This window comes from Lonchura striata, chromosome 15 (assembly GCF_050655825.1).
Source record: "Lonchura striata isolate lonStrDom1 chromosome 15, ASM5065582v1, whole genome shotgun sequence".
Lineage (NCBI taxonomy): Eukaryota > Metazoa > Chordata > Aves > Passeriformes > Estrildidae > Lonchura > Lonchura striata.
Window position 1 is genome coordinate 10,610,810 of NC_140717.1, and position 22,260 is coordinate 10,633,069.

The window sequence follows — 22,260 nt, forward strand, 5'->3', positions numbered from 1 at the left end:
TTTTGAGAAATGAAGTCCAAATTTGTCTTTCCTACAAGGAGATTGGGCATAGCAGATGCTGATGGATTTCTATAGTGTGGTGTAAAGCAATTAATGAGTCATACCTTCCTGCTGGCCAGAGAACCCATTACTCTGTTTACATGCAGCCTGGCAGATGTACTTGTTTGCAGGGCTGGAAATTAAAAGATAAAGGGGGAATAGGACTTGACCACGTGGAACTTCACTCCTCCCCTTGCAGTAGAGAAGAGGTTGTACAGACTGGGTAAGTCCTGAAACCCCTGCAGAGGTAAACCTGACTGCCTCAGGTGCTCTCCCAAATTTCCCTCTGTGTGAGCTAGGGAAGGAGAAACCTTGGGGCTGCGTTTTTCAAAGGAAGTTGGAGGGACGATCAAATCCCCAAGTGGTTTGACAAGCCACAGGTAACACCAGATACCCTGCAGGCAGGGAGGTGCTGCCTTCACAAGCCCTGGCCTGCCCACAAACGCAGCCCAGCCTGATGAAAAAATGTTTAATTTGTGTTGCTGAGCACAGTGGGATGCTGAGGAAGGGGTGTGCTGGGAAAGCTGCTGGTGAGGGGGCTGCAGGGTGGTCAGGACAAGGCTGACATCAGTGCAGGGCTGGTTGGAGCTGTGCTCTCCTTGGCCATTAGCACAGAATCCAAAGAAGAACTGGATTTCCACTGCTGAGGGCTGGGCCTCACTGCAGCCTGGCATGCACTCCAGCATAAATGACATTTCCTCTGGGAAACTTCTAGTCTAGCTTGGAATAAAAGCAGCTTTGTTTTGGAATTCCCTAGGAAGTAGTTCTGAGAGAGAAAAGCATGGGAAGAACTTAGCATCCATCTCCCTGCTTGTCCCTAGCAGGAGGGAGGTGGGTGGCAAATGTTTATCCTCAGCTCTGCCATCCAGAAAGATTTGACCATCTGAGCTGGGCCTGGCTGCTGGAAAATCCCATACACTGAATTTTCTCAGTGTAATTGGCTTTTGTGATGACCCAGCGTGCTGCAGCTGGCACAGCATTACCTGTCTGTGCAGGGCAGGGAGGCTGACCAAACAGCAGCAGTATTCCAGGGAAGGGAAAGTGTATTCCTTTCTGTTTTGGTGTGTTCAGTGAAAGGCCTGATCTTGCTTCTTTTGAAAATGGTGACAATAGCCCCATTGATTTCCTTAGAAGAAAGGAGTGGGAACATGTCTAAAGTTCTTCTTCTTTCAACAAAGTGGAATAAAAGGGGCGCTTTCAACACACCTTTATTCCAATTCCTTCTGCCTTTTGTATAGGGGTTATCTGCTGGAAGTCTGCATCACCCCATGCACAGAGAGATCCAGATTTGGACGTGAGCCCTGAATGCCATCACATTTTAAGTGAGAATACAGTGATTTACTTCCCATCAGTACAGCGTTTAGATCATGTGGTATCTACTTTCCTATGACAATCTTTACAAGGAATGATAAGATTGCTTTCCTGGTAGCTGATCTAGGACACTAACAGAAAAAGATGAGAGGTGAAAGCTAGAGGGGTATTTATGGGTGGAAAGAGTTATTTGTATTAACAGAACTATGAACTACTGCAGGACCTCTGAGGAATAAAAGGCAGAATTTTGCAGTTTTAGGGGCTGTGATGTGAACAGCAAGCTCTTTGCAGCAGTTAATTGTCTTGAAATCTGATTTCCAAAGGCAGCAGCCTTAATTTCATTTGTTCTTTGCTGGGGATCCCATGGGAGGGTGAGCTTCAGTCTCCAATAAATCAGGAGAGCAACATGCTCTGTGGGCTGATTCTCAGGCTCGCTAGGAATCTCTCCTTCCTCCTCACTGGGCTTTGGGTGTAGTCTTTAATTCTGAAATGGTTCAAATATCCTTAATTCTTATTTCTAAGGAAGCAATGCTGCCGAAACCAGGAAATGAAGGAGAGCCCTGCACTTTGCCTGCTCCTGCCTCCAGACCATCTCCTCCAAAGCACAGAGCCCTTGGGAACATGGCAACTTGACCTCTGAGAACCAGTGTTCACAGGGTATCGTGGTGCCTGGTATTCCCAAAACACCTGGCTGCACAGGTAGGGCAGGAGAACAAGCCAACATCCTTCCCAGAATAGCTCCAACCAAATCTGTACAAGTGAATCCCTGACCCAGGGGCCCCTGGAGTCAATGAGCTCTTTTGGCTGCAGGATCTCACACTGAGCACATAACCTTTACTTTTGCTGCATTTCTGCTGGGTTTAACCATTCCACTGTAGTGCAAAATGGGGCTCTGATGGTGCCTGAGGAGCAGGTGGAGGGGTCAATGTGGAAATATTTGCAGAAAAACTGCCAGTTCCAGCTCTTTTTACCAGCATTTTGCATTTCCCTGAGTTACTCTCTGAAGGCAGTGTAATTTCCTATGTGATGCCTGTATTTTGCTTGCATTTCTCCTCTTCAGCCCCCCTCAATGATATTCTGGTGCCTGCCTTCTCCACAGTAATAATAGCTGCAATATATTTAATAGCTACCTGCTGCCAGCCTCTCTCAGCCTTCTCCATGGATTCCCCAAGGTACCAGATGCATAATGCATTTCCCAGCTAGAAATCAGACCTCGCCAGGATCTGCCCTCTGAAAAAAAACTCCTTCCTGGCAGGTTCCCCAGCTCTGTGGGAATTAGCAGTGTGTGCAGAGGCACACAGAGGTGGTTTCCTTTCTCTGTTTGGGTGTGAAGTCCAAGGCGTGGAGCTACATCAGCTGCTGCAGACAAAGAGGCTGCCCCCCACCCAAAGCAGTGCCAAAATTGTGTGTCCTCCCTGCAGACTCCCTGATGGGACATATGATCTTGTCCCCAGCCATCCCAGCACTGAGGAGCAGAGCTGCAGGGATGGAGCTGGCTGATGGCAGGGAGATTTTGGTATCAGAAATAGGAAAACGCAGAAAAACAGTGCAACAAAAGCCTAATTGCAGAAAATCTGTGAAATATTCCCAGAATTAACCCATCTAACCCAGGCTGACCTGTCAAAGGCCCTGGTCTGACCAGCTTTGCACTCTATCCTAAAAAAAAATGCTGGATGCAACAGCCACAGGGGGCTACATTTACCTTAAATTTTAATTTCTTCAGGAATAAGCAACTAATTTCATTATTTATTTGACTTTCTGTACAAGCAAAGAATGTTTTAAAGCAATTTGCTTGTATGAATTCCTGCACCTCCTGGTGTCCTTCGGGACAGGCTTGTTTTCAGAGGAAAAACTCATCAAATGACTCGATTAAGGTTTGATAAAAAAAAAAAGGAAAAGAACAGCCCATGGTAGAGCTGGGAAATGAACTCAGGAATGTTGACTTTGAACTATATGAAACCAGTTGCACTACAGTAGCCTACTTGGTAGTTTTGCTTGGTTTTCAGCCACAGCTTTAAAGTTTGGCCAACAAAGTTAAGAAGTCAGGAAGGGGGTAATTTTTATTCTTCAGATGAGAAGACTGAGAAATCTAAAAGCCTGGTGCTCACAGTAACTTATTATTGCTCTTTATTTGATGGAGTGACTCATATAGCACATAGCTTCAGGAGCAGGTTTGGGGAAAGCTATAGCTGAAAACACAGCCAGCTGTAAAAAGCTAGCCATTTCCTACACAGCATCTACTTCAAAGAATAAAATAGATGTCTTCTCTTTTCTGTCCAAAAAGTCACTGCAGAAGCAGCTTTCTTTTGTTATCTCCCAATAAATGTGTCTCTGTAATAGTGGAATTTACTGCTGGGGGTGTGTGTTTCTCACCGCTGCTTCCCTTTACAAAGGAGCTAATCTATCTTGTGCTGGGAGAAGGCAAATGATGTCATGTTTCCTGTATTTCAGCCTACTTTCCAGCTGCTGCAGAAAGGCAGGGCTCGAGGTAAACACTTCAGTCTGCAAGGGCAGAGCAGGAGCTGCTGCCTCTGCCTGGCCCGGGTGGGTGCTCCAGGAGCAGAACCACACTCACAGCATTTCTGGCACCTCCACGCCAGCCTGGCTTGGCTTTTCCTGCTGCTTCCCCACGGATGGGCAGGCCAGGCACAGGGGTTGGATGGGGGGCAGCATTCCCACCCCTGTGCCCTGCTCTGGTGGGGCTGGAGCTCAGCAAGTCGGGGCACTGTGCCTTGGCACAGCCCCGTGCCCCGAGTGTGCAGAGCCTGAGCTGGCTCTCCTTCCAGCAAGAGAGCCCTTGACATTCATTAAGGCTAAATTCACTCTCACATTTTAATCAATTAGATGGAATAACAACAAAACAGGAATGCATAAGCAAGTCTGACTTCTTTTTTATCTTTTTTTTTTTTTTCCCCTTTCTATCAGCAGTCTAACAAGCCCAGGATAACACCCGCCTGCGTGCCGGATTCGCCCAGGCAATTATCAGCAATGCAGATTGGATAATTATGCATGCAAAGGCCCGTCTGGTACCTGCCACATGCAATGACTCAATCCCTGTGCAGGTGCATGTGCTGCCTCCTCCCTGCTGTGCAGCAGGGCTGGGGGAGCAGCTCGGCCCATCAGGCACTGCCCTGTGTCCCCAGGTGTCAGAATCTGAGGTATTGATGATTCTGAGATTGTAGAAAGTCTCTGTCTTTCTGCCCCTCTGCCAAAGCAGAAGCCATAATTGGTCTGTGCTGGTTTCCAGGTTGTTTATTCTGTTGATCTCTCACATGTTCTGCTGCCCTGCCCAGCTCTGTCCTGCAGGGCAGCGTGTGGGGCTCTGCCCTCAGTGGGATGTGACAAACATTAAATACCAGAAACTCCCTGGGCTGGATTTACAATAACGTGCCAATATCTGTCACCTACGTTGAACAGTGTGTCCCCAGCCTGAACCAACAGAAAAATGCCAACACCACAGTGAAACATGGAGGGCATGAAGAAGGAGAAAAAGGACAGGACACACCCAATTTCCTCCATCTTGTCCCCTTTGGACCCCTCATCTAGAATCCTAAAATTTTACTTTTGCACCCGTGCCGCACTTAATTATTACTTCTATCAAACACTCAGAGCTTGTAATTCAACCTGTGAGATTGAAAACTCTTTTCCATGGACAGAGATCACAGCCAGTGTCTCTGGGGGCTCTGTCCAGGGGGGTTCCTGACCCCTGCCAGGGTCCCACAGCAGCCAGGGCAGCCAGAGGGATGCTCTGTATTCCCACAGCCAGGCAGTGCTGGTGGCCAGGCCCTGTGTCCCAGCCCTCCAGGAGGTTCCCTGCCTTTCTGGGACCCTCTGTGCTGGGTACAGCAGATTCTGCAGGTTTTCCACTACCCCACTCCAGAGGCTGTGCTGAAGGAGGGGTGCAATCCAAAGCCTGGCTTTTCCCCACTGACAGCAGACCTTCCTCTGTGGATTTGCCACCAGCAGTGCTGTCCCTTTCCAGGACTGCTGCCTGCAGCCCCATGGCTCTGCTGCCTGCAGGTTTTCACTCTGTAATTCTGTCCTTTGCCTGTGCACCAGCAGAATATTACTTTCTTCATATATTATACCTTGAGTGCAATACAAGAAAATAAAAATGAGTAACAGCTTGTTTCCCAGCCCTGGATGGAGCAAAAATTTTGATGAATGGGCAGACTACTTGCATGAAAAAGAGCATGAATAATTTGTAATGAATAATATTCAAGTGTTACCTTTTTTTTCCGCTCATAAATTGCTTGCAAAATTTTTCCCCCCGAGCTGTTAGTCACCAGAGCAAATACAGAGCAGCTTGTTGGAAGCATTTGTTTTCTTCTGCTCTGAGCTGTGGTTAGATGTGCTGGTCACTCTGATGGATGGGGAAACTCATCCTGGCATGTTTCTTCAGGTGACACTTTGTGATTTCCAGGGCTTTGCATATCCTTTTTGTCACAAGCAATGGCAGATGCTGAAAAAGCTGTTTGTTAGCTACTGTTAGTAATTTATAAGTTATTGCTTCCACAGGTCTTAGCCAATATTGGAGCTTGACGGAGACCCTAGTTAAGAATGAATTATGTTATGAAAAATAGATGTAGATATTTATGCTGCTGGAGAGGCACAGTTCACCATTTCCCCTCATTTTTCTGGAGTTTTGCTGATAAAAAATAGCACCCCTATATTTCTGGAGAAGTTTTGTGGAGGTGGAGGCTGAGAAAGGGAGAAATGGGGCATGGGTGAGGTACTCCTCACCTCTGGCACTCTTTGTCCTGGTTTTATTAATACAGCAGGCTGCCTCTTCTGACCTGCTCCCTCGTGGAACAGCTGGGGGTTCAATTTCATCCTTCCACCCCCTGCCCATCCTCAGGTTTGGGGAGGGGCACATGATGTCCCCCAGGGGTAAGCTCTGTCTCCTGCATATTTTCACCTTTCCTCCCAGCAGGGCAGCTTGGGACAGGACAGGCTGTGGGGAGGTGGGAGAGGTGTCCTCACTCTGTCCCCCTGTCCCTGTGCATCCCTGCCCTGGTCAGCCCTGACCAGTGCCTGGGTATTTCCATTTTTCACTTCAAAATCTGGATGGTTCTGAAGAAAACCTGTGCACATCTGTGTAACCCTGCCCTGGCCTGGCTTCTCTGGGTGAGCTGAGGCCAGGAGAGGGTAAGGAATGTGCCAGAGGTGTGTCCTGACCAAGCTGCCCTGCTCCTTGTTCTGGGCATCATGTCGACACTGCAGTCTAAGTTATTTTGGGTCTCTCCCCCACCTCTCCCATTTTCTAGTCCTTTTCCACTGACCTCTTCTAATCAGCTGAGGTATTTTACTGTTTTCTTTTTTCCTTGAACTCAAAGCAGTATGAAAGAATGACCTCTCTTCCATGCACATGATTGCATTTTAAACTTTAATAGCTTCCATACCCTTTTCTAGGAGGTGCTCTGCTCAGCTGAAGCTCTGTACATTGCACTCCCATTCAGGGAGCAGCCAGAGGATGATGGCAATGCAGAGTTTCTGTATCAGATCTCCTTCTGCATGATGGATGCTTCAAATTGAAGCTACACTTCTTTCCAAGCTGAACATATGTGAGGTTCATCTGATATTTATTGACATTATGCAGCTGTAAAGAGATCTGGTTTGCCTATGAAAAAATTGGAGTGTCATGTAGTTAATGCTAATTAAGAGATATCTTAATAATGCACAATGATTTCTTAAGAGATGCCAAGAAAATAGGCTTAAGGGGAGATAGGGAAATACACCCACAGACCTGTTTTTCCTCTGTCACAATCTCCTCTGAAGTGCAGAGGAATGTTTGATTTCTGGGTGTGTGTGTCTGGCAATGGAAACCCAAGCAGCCGAGATTACAACAGTTCTGCTTATCCTAAACTGGATCTAGGTTCTTTTGGATGTCCTGAGTTTAATGACTGATTTCCTCGTAGCACCTTGTTACTGATCAGAATACAGGGAGATCTCAAAGCACAGGGAGAGGACCAGGAATGACCTGGGAAGAGTGGTTTGCTGACATGGATCCCAGAACAGAGAAGTTAGAGCCCAAATTGCCTCCTGGCTGTGAGAAACATGATTAGCTCCTGGGTAGATAGCTGTTATTAACTTTGATGTTTTGAACTTTGATAGGACAGTAGCTGTTCAAAGTGGGGGGAAAGGATGTGTGAGAAGTCTGCAAAAATCAGAATAAGGGCTTTCTTTTACCTTATAGATGTTGTCTTTTTCTCTCTTGGTGGAGTTGTTTCTACTCAGAGGTAATTAAGTACATGTAGGACAGGGATGAGCTGGAATCCAGCTTGCAGTGGATGGAACACTGGCGAGGTGAGCTGGTCCCACAAACACCTCCAGACCAGCTCAAAGGAGCAGCTGCCTTTGCTCCCAGCCCCAGCTGAGCTGTCACACCCCAGCCCTGCAGCAGCCCAGTGCTGCTTCTCCTTTTCCAGCTGTTCCAGATGACAGCAGGCGGCTCAGACCCTGGGCTTGCTTTTGATGGAAACCCAGCCGGGAGGGCGTGTAGGGAGTGAGGATGTGACTGGAACCCTCCTTCCAGTGGAGAGCCCAGCACAGGGCGAGCAGCAGCACAGGAGTCTGTGACCTCTGCTTCCTCTGCCACGGGAGTTTGCATTGTGCAGCCATGAATGCATAATCCACTGCCAGCCACCGGGGAAATGCCCTGCACAGACACCCCCAGCCTGGCCTGCAGGAAGAAAGGAGGTGCTGATACGAGATTTAAAAACACACAGCCCTACAGGAGTGATGTGGAGGATGGGTTCTGAGTGAATATGCCTGTTTGGCTGGGTTTGTTGTGCTTTTTTTTTTTTTTTTTTTTTTTTAAATGCAAGCATTCGGTACTACTGATTATTTTCCATAATTTCAAGCCACCTTTACTTCTTTCTTTCTTTCTTTCTTTTTTTTTTTTTCTCTACAAACAGGAAAGCAGAAGAGCTGAGTTACCCTCAGAAGACATTTCCCATCCCAGATGTTCTGCCATGTGATCCTGTATCTCTCTTTGCTGGAGGAGCTCCAGTGTCACTCCCAGGCCTGGGTGAGGATGTCATTCCTCCAGTGGCATTGCTACAGCAAAGGCAAACTCCCTGTTCAGTGTTTGCTGCAGAACAAGTCAATCCTCTCTGCTTGGGAGCACTGAGACCTTGTCTTTGAGAGGTGAAAATGTGAAAAACATCCTGCCATGTTTTGCAATGATGACCTATTTGCATTTGTTATCTGGGAGCCGTCCATCATTTCTAACACCTGGGTGACTTCTGGGTGACTCTTGTGTGCTTCTCTCTGGCACTGTGCCAATAACTGTGCCAAAAGTGCCAGCTTTGTGCCAATAATCTTGGGTGACAGTTATGGAGTCTAAATTCATCCCTCATTTCTGTTATATATTGCCTGTAATTTAAAGCCACTTAAATATATACTGCCTGTGATATAAAGCCACTTAATTGTCTTCTTCCTCATCTGTAACATAATACTGCATTTTTCCTCCCTGCCTGCTCTCTGTGGATCAGATTGTGGTCCAGGCAGGACTCTTTTGGGTGCAGGAGTCTCAGCAGACTCTTTGGAACCAATAAAGTACTTTAGGTGATTAACTTCTGGATTTGGAAAGTATTTCAGTTTCCTCCAGTTCACTGCTAACCAGACTGAGATCTTCATGAGATTTTCTGCAATATTTAAATCCCAACTTCTTCACTTCATTGATTTTGTGAGAATCTTGGCTCCTGGGTTCTCTGGATTTTTTTTTTAATTGTCTTGTCTTTTAAAAGAACATCACTAACACCAGTACAAAAAAAGATCCTGAGAGAGATGTCCCCAGATGGCTGGAATCTGCTATTTCTTCAAATACAAAGAAATTTGGGCTGATATTGTGACTTTCCCCAGGCTCAACTCATCAGTCTTGTGCATGGGGATGGGCCTAGCATTGGAGCCAGGAGAGAAGCTGCTTTTTCTGTTCTAGCCTGGAGCAGAGAGTCCCTTGGAGCTGACACTGTCCACACAAAAATTGAGTCTCAGCAGTTTCCTTTGTACAACCTGCTGCTGTAGATTTGTATCTTACTAAATATTTCTCTGTTGTTATAGAACACCTATATTGGATATTAAGAAATTCCATCTGGGAAGTGATATATACATATTTAATGGAAGTATTTTAGAGCCCAGAAAAGTCAAACTTCTGTGTTCAGGCATCCCCGTGTGTGCTCCAAAACTGTCACAAGAGTTAAAGCAAGTTATGTATGTGTGATCTCCTGTATTAAAGGAGCTACGTTCACATCTTCCATTCTCAGCCTCCATCTTCTCCTATTCAATTTACAGTCTAGACTCTTTAAAAATGCCTTGTTACTACTTGGCTTTTTCTTTCTTTTTTTTTTTTTTTCCTGTGGGGAAAGGGCACTTGTGAGACAATGCTCTCAACTGGAGATTACATGGAGTTGTTGCATGCTGGTGCATGATAACAGGAGAGGTTCCAGCAAGCCCCAATATATAATAAACGGCAAAGGCATAAATTGCATGTGATTAAACCTTTGATGGTGGGCTGTTAGGAATTCCCAGTGCAGCGTGTCATGCTGCCTTTTACATCAGCCCTTACAAGAGCACTCCCAGACTTGGTGGCTCCAAGGGGTTAATTATGGATTAAAACAATGAAGGATGCTCGTTAATACTCAAATCACTGCATGGCAACCCTGGGTGACTCTCACCACTGCTGCCAATTTGCAGCACTCACCTGGGGCAAGACAGGAAAAGCTTGTCATTTCTCACCCCTTCCCCTCTCTTCCCCTTCTCCTTGCTGGGTTTTTTTTCCCCCCATCTGCAACAATAATTTGCTTGTCAAGGTAGGAGACAGGTGAAAAGCCTATCTGATTATTGAAATTGTGAGGTCAAAATCATTTGGATCCATCTGCCATGGATGGCGATTTACAGCCAGTGCTGGTCCAGTAACAGATGAGGGGCAGGGGAGGTCTGATGGGAGGGATAAAGCAGGGGCTGATAAAGAGGTCAGGGAGGGGTTCTGGTTCCTTCCTGGGGTGAGGTGCCTCATCCCTTGGTTTTCAGTCAAAGCATTGGCTGGGGAAGCTGGGTGGTGTCCTCTCAGGCACCAAGGAGCTGCTGGTTGTTGTCCCCTCCATTTTTAATTCTGACTCCAGAAGCTTGAGTGCCTTTTATGTGCCAGAAACCAGCACCAGCATCAGAGAGGTAAGCTGAGATAATGTGTCTGTCTAAATGTTAGCTACTCAGTGGAGATGTTATGCCATGAGGAGCACTTCTAGACCATCTGAGTTCTCTCTTGTTGCAGAAGACTTTAACATTATGATCTATAAACCTAGGGTGAAGTTATTCTTTCAGCACTTGCAGGTTTTGTATTTTAGTTCTTCTAAATAATAGCTGGAATAAAATGAAACTCTCTGGAAGCTCTTCTCTCAGGTTCCCCTCCTGCTCTGGGTAAATCCCACCCCCCTGTATGATCACAAATCTGAGTTTGTGTGCTTTGTTTATCCTTTTAAGCTTTCCTGCCTTCAGCCTGAAGGTACCAGCTTGTCTGACTCAGTGGGGCTCTCTGAACATTCCAACAGATTTTGTGCTGGGTGGGTCTGGGATGCTCCATGTAAAGCAGAGTTGAGCAGTTGAGTGATGTAGAAAACTCAGGTAACAAATGTTCCATCCAAGGCTTTTCCTTTTCTCTCCCTTAGACTGGTGTGAGATTTGTGTGGAAATCTCCTGCCCTGGAGCCCCTCTGCTGGGGTGTGTGAGGCTGCTGCTTGTGCTGCTGGCTCTGGGCAGGTGTGATTTTCCTTATGCAGTTTACAGAAGGGCTCTGTATTGTGTCTGTGTGGCTCCAGCAGGAGTGAATCAAGTGCCAGTGTGAGGATCCCAGGGAATAGCTGGGGAGCAGGAATTAATCTTCTGGAAGTCAAGCTAATTGAGCAGTGATGGTGTTTCTGTGTCCACAGCCCCACACAGCAACTAATCCCTGCCAAAATCCTGGCAGAGCCTGTTTTACAGTCTTTTTACAGACTGAAGGAGTGTTTGATGGATTAAGGAAGGAGAAAAAAAAGAAAACAAAATCAACACAACCCAACTGGGGGGTAGGATATAGTAAATAAGACTTTGACCTTATCTCGAGTATTTCTGTGCACTGAATCTAGCCAAGGACTCTTGAATAAAACAAACCTGAAGTTTCTAGGTCAAGTAGGTTTTGAGATATGGCTCCAGGATAAATTGTTAGAGGAATATTTCAAAGGCTGAATTGCACCTCATTTTTCAGAGTCCCATATCTCACAAACACCTTGTCTGATCTGCCACAAACTTTGTCAATAAACTAAACCCTGACTACTGATTGTGTATGCAAAGTTGTGAGCAAAAAAAAACCTGCAGGAATTTCCACTCTTATCTTAAGCACCTCCCTTCCAGGACATATCTCCTCCTCCCCTAAATATTGGCAGAGATTTCGAGGTTAATTAAAAAAAAAAATCTGTACATCCCAAAGTGGTTAGTGCTGAATGGAAAGTCATAGAGCTTGTTATTTCCAAGTTCTTAATTATGGAAACTTGGATAAATAGGCAGCTTGAAATGAAGTACTTTAAGGTTTCTTTATTTTGTGCATGAAACCCATGAAAATAGAAATAAAGCAAAGGAAGAAGCAAGGGGATTTGAGGCAGGAGCAATGAGTGAGTCTAGGACTTAGTGCTTTGTGTCATTCTCCATAACTGTTATGGATAATTATTATTATAAATGCTCTCTGAAAAATGTGTTCCTGGAAGAAGGGCTTGATAAATCTGTGCTTCTATTTCAGAGGTGTGGATCAACATTTTTTTGTTTGGTTTTCCCCATTTGTACACTTGCAGAGACAAGCCTTTTCCAGGATCTGCATTTGGATCCATGAGAGTTATTAATTGCACTGGCACCACTATGCAGTAGCAATGGGACAATGACCCACTATTCCCAGTAATTTGTTGCATGGTATTATAAAGATTCAAATTATTTAATCATTTAATAACAGACTAAAGGAACTTTGCATGTCTATGCTTATGTTTATTATTTCTTTTTGCACTGCTTGTTTCTAGTCTTCCTTTGGCTCCTCAGGAAATAGAGGAATTATAGATTTTATTTTTATTTATAGCTAGACCCTGCCTGGAAGCCATCAGTTTTTCAGGGATAAAAATTTCAATTAAATATCACAAAATTAATGATTTCTCAGATTGCGGTATTTAATTCACGTTCTTCTGTGTGTGACACTTGTAATAAATTTACTGAGAAATCATTGAGGAAATACCCACTTCACTGAAACATGAAGGAGGAATTTGGGATGTTTTCTTTTAAGAGCCCAGTAATCTGTTAATATGTTACAAGTCAGTATTTCTAGAGAAACAAAAGTAACTGAGTTGTGGAAGTGTTTTCATGTGCATTATTTCAGCACTTGCATTAACTCTCAAATTGAAATCCTATCTATCCTCATTATATAGATATAATCAATATCAGTAATTTAGAAGTTAGGGAATATCTTCATTAATATCCCCTCTTAAGTGGGCTTTAAAAGTCATTGCCTTATTATCCAGCTATTATTTTGTCACAGTATGAGATTTAAAAGTAATTTTTCAGTGTGTTGCTACGCCTTGCTAACCCATACCAAGCTGATAAACACCTAAGAAATCAGTGAATAAACAAGCACCACTTTAAGTGGTTTTTTATCAGACATTTTTTTCCAACCTGCTGCCTAATAGCAGCACTTCTAAGAAGAGCCATCATTCCACATTTATTTAAAATACTACTGTACTTTTTTTTTTTTTTTTACTGTGTGTTTCCTTTTCTCCCAGCTGAGGCTGCTGGGCTAACCCTGTCACTGCTGGTCTCAGTGGTGCTCCAGGTGTGGAGGTGGGACACAAACACCAGTTCCTGGAGATGCTGTGGAGCAGATCCAGGCTACAAAACCACATTGTGGGTGATGGAGCTGGACTGAAATAACCCTGTGCATGCTCAGGGCTCTCTCTGTGCTGTTGAGGCCCAGCTGTTGCAGGACTAGAAGTGAAAATCATGGGGAAGGATTGCTGGTGTGGGTTTTGAGCAGCACACTTTGGGGTTTGCTGCTGCCACCCAAAAACCCCTTCTGGTCCCCCTTGGGCCGCAGCAGTCACAGAGTGAGCAGATGTGGCAGCAGAGGGGACTGTGCTGGCAGGGTCCATCTGGACACTTGTGTGGGAAATTGTCCTGCACTGCTGCTGAGATCCAAGGAGACCCCTGATGGAGTGAGTGTGTGGTTTTCAGGGAAGGCTCTGCATGAGTGGGACTCCAGTGACAGCCCCATCCATCACAACCCACTGCTCTTATCTCTGCAGTTCATAAGAGATATGGTTTATGAAAAAGCTCTAGGTGATTATTTGTTTTTTTTTTTTTTGGTTTTTTTTTTCTCCTCTGCATATGTGTCAGGAGTTGCTTGGAGCAAGCTTTGTGTTTGTTGGTGGCATGTGAAACAGTATCTTCCAGGAAACTTCAGAAATATTTTATGAAGTGTAGTAGTAAAAATAACCATGTGGTACAGCCCATGCAAAATAACACTTTTGGCTTGGAGCAGTGTGTGCAGTTTCTGTAGTGCACAATGCTTCCACGAGAAACACTTGCAGATGGATTTCATCTCCCTGGTATTTTAATATCCATTACTCAACCCCAGAGAGCTTTCCTGGGGTGGGTGTAGAAGCAGCTCTCTGTGACAGCCCCTTCCAGCTCGGAGCAGGGCTGCTTTGCACTGGGGCTGGCCCTGCCAGGTTCATCCAGCTCTGTGCTCCTGGCTCTGCTCCCCACATCCCCAGCAGCCACACTGACCCCATTACCTGGGCTGTGGGGCCCCTCTTCAGGGCTGCAGCTCCGGGGGCAGGCTGCTCCTCATGGGATGTGCAGGGCTGTGGGAAAACTGCTCCAGGCAGGGTGGGAAAATCCTGCAAGAGAGGCTTTTCTGGGAGGACTCTACCAGAGGGATGGTCTGGACCACCTTTGAAGAGGAAAAGATTAGAATAAACTCAAGATGTGTCAGCTAATTAATGGAGCTCAGATATGAGGTTTGCTTTGCAGCTTCTGCTGCCATGGCCCGTGAGCAGTTTGCTACATGCTCAATAAGGATCCTCCTGTGGCAGCAAGCACCAGCTCTTTCTGCTGGTCTTTTGAGCTCTATGAGGTTTGACAGGATATGAGCAAGGGACATGCCCAAAGGACAAACTGGGCACTTGTTCAGGATTGGCATTTCTAGATCTGATGAGGGATTGCATGCAAATTACCCCTAATAAATACTAATTACTGGGAGAGGACATACTTTGCTTGATTCGTTTTTGGCAGCTTGTGCAATAGTGTTTTTATATACCTGCTACTTGAAACGTTTGATTTAAAAAATAAGAATCCTCTGTAATTATAATGGCTTCATTAAAGGTTGCAGGGCTTATATGATCTCTGTAGTAAAACTTTATGAATTCTTCTATCTAGATAGTGATCTCCTGGCTCTTGTTCCAAAAGAGCAGTGCAGGGTTTGCTAACCACTCATGGATTTATTTGCCAGCCTTTCCCAGTTAGGATCCCATGATTTTAGTAACTGGAGCTCATGAGGGCTGAATATTTTTGCCCAGGATGCCCGTGGGTGGAAGCCAAATTATCAGCCTGACTTAGTCTTGATGGTGACAGTGGAGGTGACTTCCCTCTGTACAGCTCAGCTTCCCATGATTTGCCTGATGAGCAGCTGGGGCATCAGCTGAGTTTGAGCCAAACTGCAGTGGAGATTCCTCCTGGTCCTGGGTGTGCCAAGGCAGCAAAATGCATCCCCAAGATGAAAAAGAAGCAAGAACCTGCTGCTTGTGGTGCTGTGAGGAGCAGGAGGGGCACTGCAGGACCTTAAGCTCTAGTGGGTGCCAGGCTGCTTCTTCCAGCTCTGCTTTCATGATTTTTGTGGCAAACCAAAGCCATGGGTCTGCTCTAAGAGCTGGGATGACTCTGCTGTCTCAGCTGGTCAGACAAGATGCCCCAGAGTCCAAGTCCTTTTGTGCCCAGACTCAAAAGGATGACGAGGTTTAGGCTCCCCTTTGGGGTACAGTTGCTGTACATCATCACCTCAGCATTGTGGGTGGGCAGGAGGAAAGTTCTGCCCTCAGAAAAGTTCTGTTCCCAGCTTTCCATCACAGCCCCTTCTAAAAAAAAATGAACTGTGCCCCAAACTCACTGTTTTTCTGTTTAACTGTGTGACCTGAGAGCGCCCCAGCTGTGTTGGCTTAACTGGGCTTATTTCTGTGGTCTGTTTGAGCAGTTATGTTTCCTTTTCATAACTCATCTGGAGGAACATCTGACTTCGTGAAGCTCTCTGTGGTGAGCTCGTCCTGGGCAGCTCTGCAGACAGGTCCCACGTTGTGTTTGGCAGGGATGAACACACCAGCAACAGCAATTCCGAGCCCTTGTGCCCATTTCCACTGCAGCTACAATCACTGGCTCCGGGACAAGTTCCCATCCTGACTCATAGTTGCTGAGTCATTTTTAATTTTATCTCCTTTTGAAGGGAAATGGCACTTGGTCTCAGTTTTCTTATGTTATTATTTTTAACGTATGGCAAGGTTTAATAGCTTTTGGTTCACACTTTATTTTTGCTATTAACACTCTTCCAGTTTCATGCTGGCTGCTGCAACAGCACAATTGCACATTGGGCTCTGAGCTGGGGTAACTTGTTGGAATAACTTTGGAGTGTTTTGATGTAGCAGTTCCTCCGTGGCTTTCCTCATCTTTGGCCTATGATGGATAATCTGGGAAGATTTCTAAAACCTAAGAGTGCATTCAAAGAACTTATTTCTTTCCCCACAGCAGGAGCTTGTATATGCCTTATGGGCTTCTGTGCTTGTTAATCACATTTTTTTAAATTTTAGCAACACTGAGAACTTGTACATATTTCCTCTTAAAAGAATTACCCAGCTCGTGCATGTGATCTTCTACATGCTTTGATTTATGACAGTACTGATGGTGAACAGACCTCTTTATTGCCAGTTGGGTGGGAGAAAGCAGTAAAGCCCTGCTCAGATGAGCCTTGCCTGGTGATTTGGGGCACTGGATTTCCATGATGCTGTGTTACTGCCAGAGGATACAGTGCTGGAGCTCAGCAAGTGAGTGGAAACACTTTCTTGGTTCAATGAACCCTGCATCAGGCACATAAAGCTCAGCAGCTCCAGGAAGCCACCGTGGAATTTACCTCTGTAGTCCAACACGGTGTATTTTTCAAATGGCAGCCGTTTTCTTCTTTTTGTTAGTGTTGGAGGCACGAGGCACTGAATTCTCACTCCCTTTGGGCTTGTAGCTGAGATAAGGTGTGTAGGTTTTACTGTTGCTCTCAGATAGTAGGTAAACTGCTCGAGATGCTTAAAATGGGAATATGCTAAGTACTCAGGAGTGAAGAGCCCTGAGCTCCAGGGAAGGCGCTTGGCAAGTGGAATAATTCAGCGAGTGGCAGAGCCAGGGGCTGAGCCGTGCCCCAGCTTTGCCGCAGCCATCTGCGGGCAGCACGGGCAGGAGCCCCGCAAGCAGCAGATGGAGGGAGGCGCAGATGGCACAGCCAAGGTGAGGGCATGTGGGGGTGAGAGGACGGGCTGGCTCCTTCCCAAGGCACTTGGGTGCCTCCCAGTTACCCTAAGTTGTTAAAAGCCGGGCTTGGCTGCCAGCCTCGCTCCGCGCAGGGTGCGGAGGTGGGAGCAGGATCGGAGCATCCCTGCGCGGATCTCCGCCGCGCCGGCAGCCGGGGCTGGAAGGCTTGGAAGGACCATTCCTGGGATTTGCACAGCGCCTGGCTCCCGGCCAGCAGCAGCAGCAGCTTTTCTTTCCCGGCTAATCGCTGATAAAACAGGAAGACCTTGATCATCCCTTTTGACATGAATAACGATGTTATCTCCTGTGATGTATGACCCAGAGCCAGATAACGTCCTCTGGCAGGCCTTTTTTCTCATGAGATGTAAAATACAATGATTATGTTACAAGGGGGAGATAAAGTGGCACAATCTTCACTAGTTCAAATAACTAATTGAAGCAGGAACTAGTGGAAATGGCTTCCTTTGTTCCCCAGCCATTGTTGATATAACAGTGCTTATAATGAAAGCTGAAACTGTTGCCCTCTTTTTCTTTTTTTTTTTTTTCTTCTTCTGTATTTTTTTTTCCTTTTTAACTCAAGTGTCTTCAGTTGTGTCTCCCTCTCCCTGTTTCCCTGGGGGAGCTGAGGACAGCGGTGATTTCTAGCAAGGGGCCCTGTTTTCCAGCAAGTCTTGTGTGTGAGTGTTAGGAGGATGAAATCAATAAGTAGTGCTCATTCTTTGGCTCCCTAGAGGACTTTTGAGAACAGAAAAATTTAAACCAGCGCTCTCTAAACCATAATTACACTTTTTTATTTTATTTGCTTTCTATTTTTTTATTTTTTTGAAGGCAACAAACCTAATTACCTGGCAGGAATGGTGGCCAGGGGTATATTGGTATTTCAGTGAGTGTACAATGCTTACCACAATTGAGTTCAAATATTAAAAAAAAAAAAAACAGTGAAACAACCCAGCCCTAAAGCAGGCTGGTGTAGACAGCAGGAGGGGTGAGAGCAGAGTTTCGCACAGGGGCTGGTGCTGCACAGTTATGGTACACAGTGATTAAAGGTGTTGGGAGGCTGCAGAGCTTGGTTTGATCACTAAAAAAGCTGTGATGCTTTTCCTCCCAGGTGGGGCAACAGAGCCTTTTTGAACCAAAACTGACTTCAAACGTGAAACAAGAATTCCTTGCTTTAAGAAGCCTGAACATATTCCTTAAAATGATTTAGTAATGCCCACACCACACAGAGGCCAACATTAAATATGAGCTTGCTATGGAAGGCTGTGGTGGGGGTTGCACTGCTGAGCAACAGGCTGTGCTCTGATGACTTGATAACCTGCACAGAATAAGTCAATAGAGATGTATCCTATCATCTGGCAGAGAGACACAGAGAATTTAAGACACTTGCTCACATTCCTAGATGACTGTTCCAATTTGGTAGTGAAATTAGACTTCAGCTCTCATGATCCCATTACAGTGCCAAAGGTCTACCTGATGTCTGTCAGAATCACTAAACTTTAATCTTATCAGCATTCATTTTATGGCACTTCTGGCAAAACATCTGGCTTGTGTGATGCACACTCATTCTAGCTCCTTGTCCTTGGATTGTAGAGGCTGCAAAGCCAGGAGGTCTGCAGCTGGTTTTCCCTTCTTTCTTGGGTCCAGTCCTGTGAAGTTCAGCTCCCACAGCTGCAGAGCCCAAGAATCTTGCCTTGAGAGCAAACAGGTGAGGTAAAGGTCACCCTCAGCTGTTTGAGTGTCTGGGCTTTGTAAGGGATTTGAAGGACCCAACTTTGTATTTTACTGATCATAAGATGGTTTGTGTTGGAAAGGACCTGAGAGATCCTTTCCAATCCCCCTGCCATGGGCAGGAACAGCTTCCACTAGCCCAGGTGCTGGAAGCTGGTCCCATCCAAGCTGTCCTTGGCCAGTGGCTGATTACAGGTGCAGAAGTTTCAGATGTTACTTGGGTGCTGGGAAGATTTTGCCCACAGCTTATGTGTAGTAGTGAAGCCTTTCATTTGACAGCTGGAGTTGTGGCTTCCCTGGTGGGAGATATTTGTTAGGACTGCAGAAGGATGTTTTTTCTTGTGGATTCCACAATTTGCCTGCTTCCAGATGAGTCAGTGTAAGGAGGGCCCCCTGAACTGCTTTGGTGCCCATCAGCCTCCCTGCTGCAGAGATTGTGCTCTTTGCCATCCTGAAGCAGATACAGGACAGGCCAAACACTGAGTGGCTTCAAAACCTGTTTGCAGCTGAAGCTATACTCCCAAAATGCTGCAGAAGCAGTGTGAGGAAGCTCAGAGCTGGGCACCTGTATACTATTTATGACTGAGCTCCTGTGTGACCTTGAGCAGCTCCCTGCACCTCTGAGTCCAGCCCAGCCTCCCCAGCTGCCGGGGGAGTGGGATGGTAACACCTACTCCATTTGCAAGGGTATCATGTGGTGCAATTTTGCAACTAATTGAATGTAGGAAAAGAGCTTTTTGCCCTCACATAAAGGCTGCACTGCAATGATCTGCCCTCCCAATGCTTCTGTGTAGGCTGGGCGTGTGCCTGAACTCGGCTTCTAGAGAGTGCTTTGTTCCCCACAAGTGCAGGAGGAAATATTTGCAGAATTGGGACTCCTGTGAAAAGTTTTATGAGTTACCACACGGCCACTGTGCAAATCAATTACTGTAGTGAGTCTGTAATGAGTCTAACCCACAAAACAGTTACTGATTCTACAGCAACTTGAGCAGATGCCAAGAAATGTGGCCAATAATTAGTGACGGCCTGACGGATCCAGGGTTTTCAGCAGCATTTGCTCAATGCTGGGCTCACGACACAGCTGATCCTGGAGATGGCCCTGCTTTCAAGGTCAGATTAACTGTTGTTTTTAAAAATATTTGGTTTGTGTCAGTCTTTTTTAGAAACCTGGTTAAAAACCTTTCAGGTGTAAGTATAAAGCTTAAAAGCTTTTCCACAGCTCCACCCTTAAGAATGGGTTTAATCCTTTTAACAAAGCTCTGATCTGACAGTTTATTTCGCTCTAGGCTTTAGCTTCAGTGGTTGCAGCCAAAACCTGACAAGTTCTTCTTGTTAATTCTGAATGTATTATCCAGTGACAAATGTATCTCCCACTTATATGTGACACTGAGAATGAAATGCATATGATCAAATTTCTTATAGCTGGAGTGGGGCTGGTTGTTAAGAACATCTCCATATCTTTGCAGTATGACAGTCAATCTAAACCCATTCTTTTTCAGCAGCATATCTCAGCCTAGTTTGGGATACTCATGATGGGTTGCAATCTGCTGCCATACTCTGCAAAGATTAAAGAAAGGCTAAAAATAAACCTGTCACTTTCCCTGGACACTTTCTTGTGAAATGCAGAGAGATACCTCACTAGAATGCAGAATAAATTCATATAGAATTTTTTATGCTGTGTTTTTTTATGGACAGATGGAGTCGGTGTCATTTCTGATTTCTCATTTCTAAATACAGTGGTGTTATGTACAGCCTTCCACCTGAAAGCTTGTCTTGGAAGCCAAAAGAGAATGAAATAGATTTTTACAATAAAGCCAAGAAAGTCCTTAATTCTTTTAAGTTTGCCAATATACAGGATACATATAATGTATTTAATGAATTCTGCTCCAAAAGTATTGGCATGATGATGAAATTTATTTTCTGGAATGCAGTCTGTCTCAGGAGGTTGTAAGACTGATCTTTTGGTAGTGTAGTAACACCTCAGGAGGAGGATGATGCTTGCATGGCATGGACTGACAGCCAGATCCTTGCTCAGATCCAGACCCTGTCCTGCACTTAATCCCCCTTAAGCAGATCTCCTCCTGCTGTCCATCTTCAGTGTGTTTGACTGGACCCACTCCATTTTCACCCAGTGTCATCGCTGCTCCTGTGCTTTCCTGGGGCTGGTGATTGCCACAGATGCGAGGGATCAATCTCCTCTCAGTGTTTCTCTGAAAGCAGCTGCATCTTCTGAGTGACTGTCCCATTTCCTCTTCCCCCAGACCGTGCCAGGAGCCCTGTGGCTTTTCCACCTCGATGCACGAAGGAGAAATGCTCATGGCAGGAGTCCGCGGGCAGCGCCGGCCGCTGTCGCCGCAGCCAGAGCGCGCAGGCGACGGCCAAAGTCAATTTCCTGTTAAATTAGCTCCGCTGTTTCCCTAAGAAAGGTGGAATTTTAATGAAAGTGCTTATTAATGGATGAGCCCAGAGGGAAGTGGGTTTGTGGTGAGGCCCAAACTTTATAGGGAAAGCCTTACCTCGTAAAAGGCCACAAAAGATCCTTACAGGCCTGAGCTCCGCCGGCCCAGAACTGACTGCTCGCACAGGGGACAGTCTTCCTTTTCCCATAAAACGTGCATTAAGGGTGCCAACTAAGTTGGTTCTCTTTTATATCAGTCACAAAAACAGTAGGAGGTTTAGTTCCTGTCAAATTTTATGGGCCATTTACAAGGAGGCCTTCCCCAAAGTATTTCACAGGCCAAATAAAAATAAATGGCACTGAAAAATTTTATAACACAATGCACGGACTGTTGTGGTAGTGGGAGAACGTGTGCTGGAGACTGTCTTCTTCCCCTGTGCAGAGGAATTAAAATGGAATTTTAATTATTGTACCTTTTATAGGCTTTTTCATTTTCAAGCATTACTGTAGTCTCATGCTTGCCTTTGGGAAAAAGGGACTGTGACTTTATGTAGAGATGAGAAAATGTGATAGAGGTACAGTTTCATGGCCCTGGAGAGTGGCATCTGCACTGCAGAGAGATAAGGGAAACCATGGGAGGTGGGGAGCGATGACTTGAAGAGTTGAGGTGGCTGCTGGATCTGGGTTTGATGTCTGATATGTGTGGGGATCCTGTCTGAGAGCTTGGAGATGGGCAGAGAAAGGCAGACATCGGCACACGAGCTTATTGAGCCCCTAAGTCTGGGTTCTTTAAAAAAACTTGGCTTAAAGTGGGGATTTGGTTCATGGTGATATGGCTCTGCTGCTGCTAGGGAGGTACTTCATCCTGTAACTTCATTTTTCTGGTCAACAGAGGAGGCCAAAAGGAAAGAGCCAATTTTTCTCAATGCTAGGAACAGATAAAATATTCAGAGAGGAACAGTGTGGCTCAGCTTACAGTGAGAAGCCTGTTTAGAGGAGTAGCTGCAGTTCCCAGTTTACAAGCTGCACTTCTGTCAAGGGAGGAAAGCAGCACCTAAAAACCCATGTGGAGAGGGAACAGCTCTGGGCAGGGTTTTTAATAGACATGGGCTGAGCAGTCTATGCTGCTGGGGCTGCTTCACAGCTCCCTCCCTGAACTGCTGAACTCTGCATCTCGGTGCTGAGTATACCACACCAACAGCTTTATTGGA

General features: G+C 45.7%; 1 protein-coding gene across 1 annotated transcript in view; it reads left to right on the forward strand.

Annotated features, from left to right (window-relative positions):
* LOC110478122 (uncharacterized) overlaps nucleotides 1–18,729 on the forward strand; it is a 104,048-nt gene extending 85,319 nt beyond the window's left edge. Inside the window, exon 7 of the transcript XR_014958600.1 lies at nucleotides 8,268–18,729. The gene's annotated coding sequence lies outside the window, so the exon portion shown is untranslated. The remainder of the gene's footprint in view (nucleotides 1–8,267) is intronic.
* The last annotated feature ends 3,531 nt before the right edge of the window (nucleotides 18,730–22,260 follow it).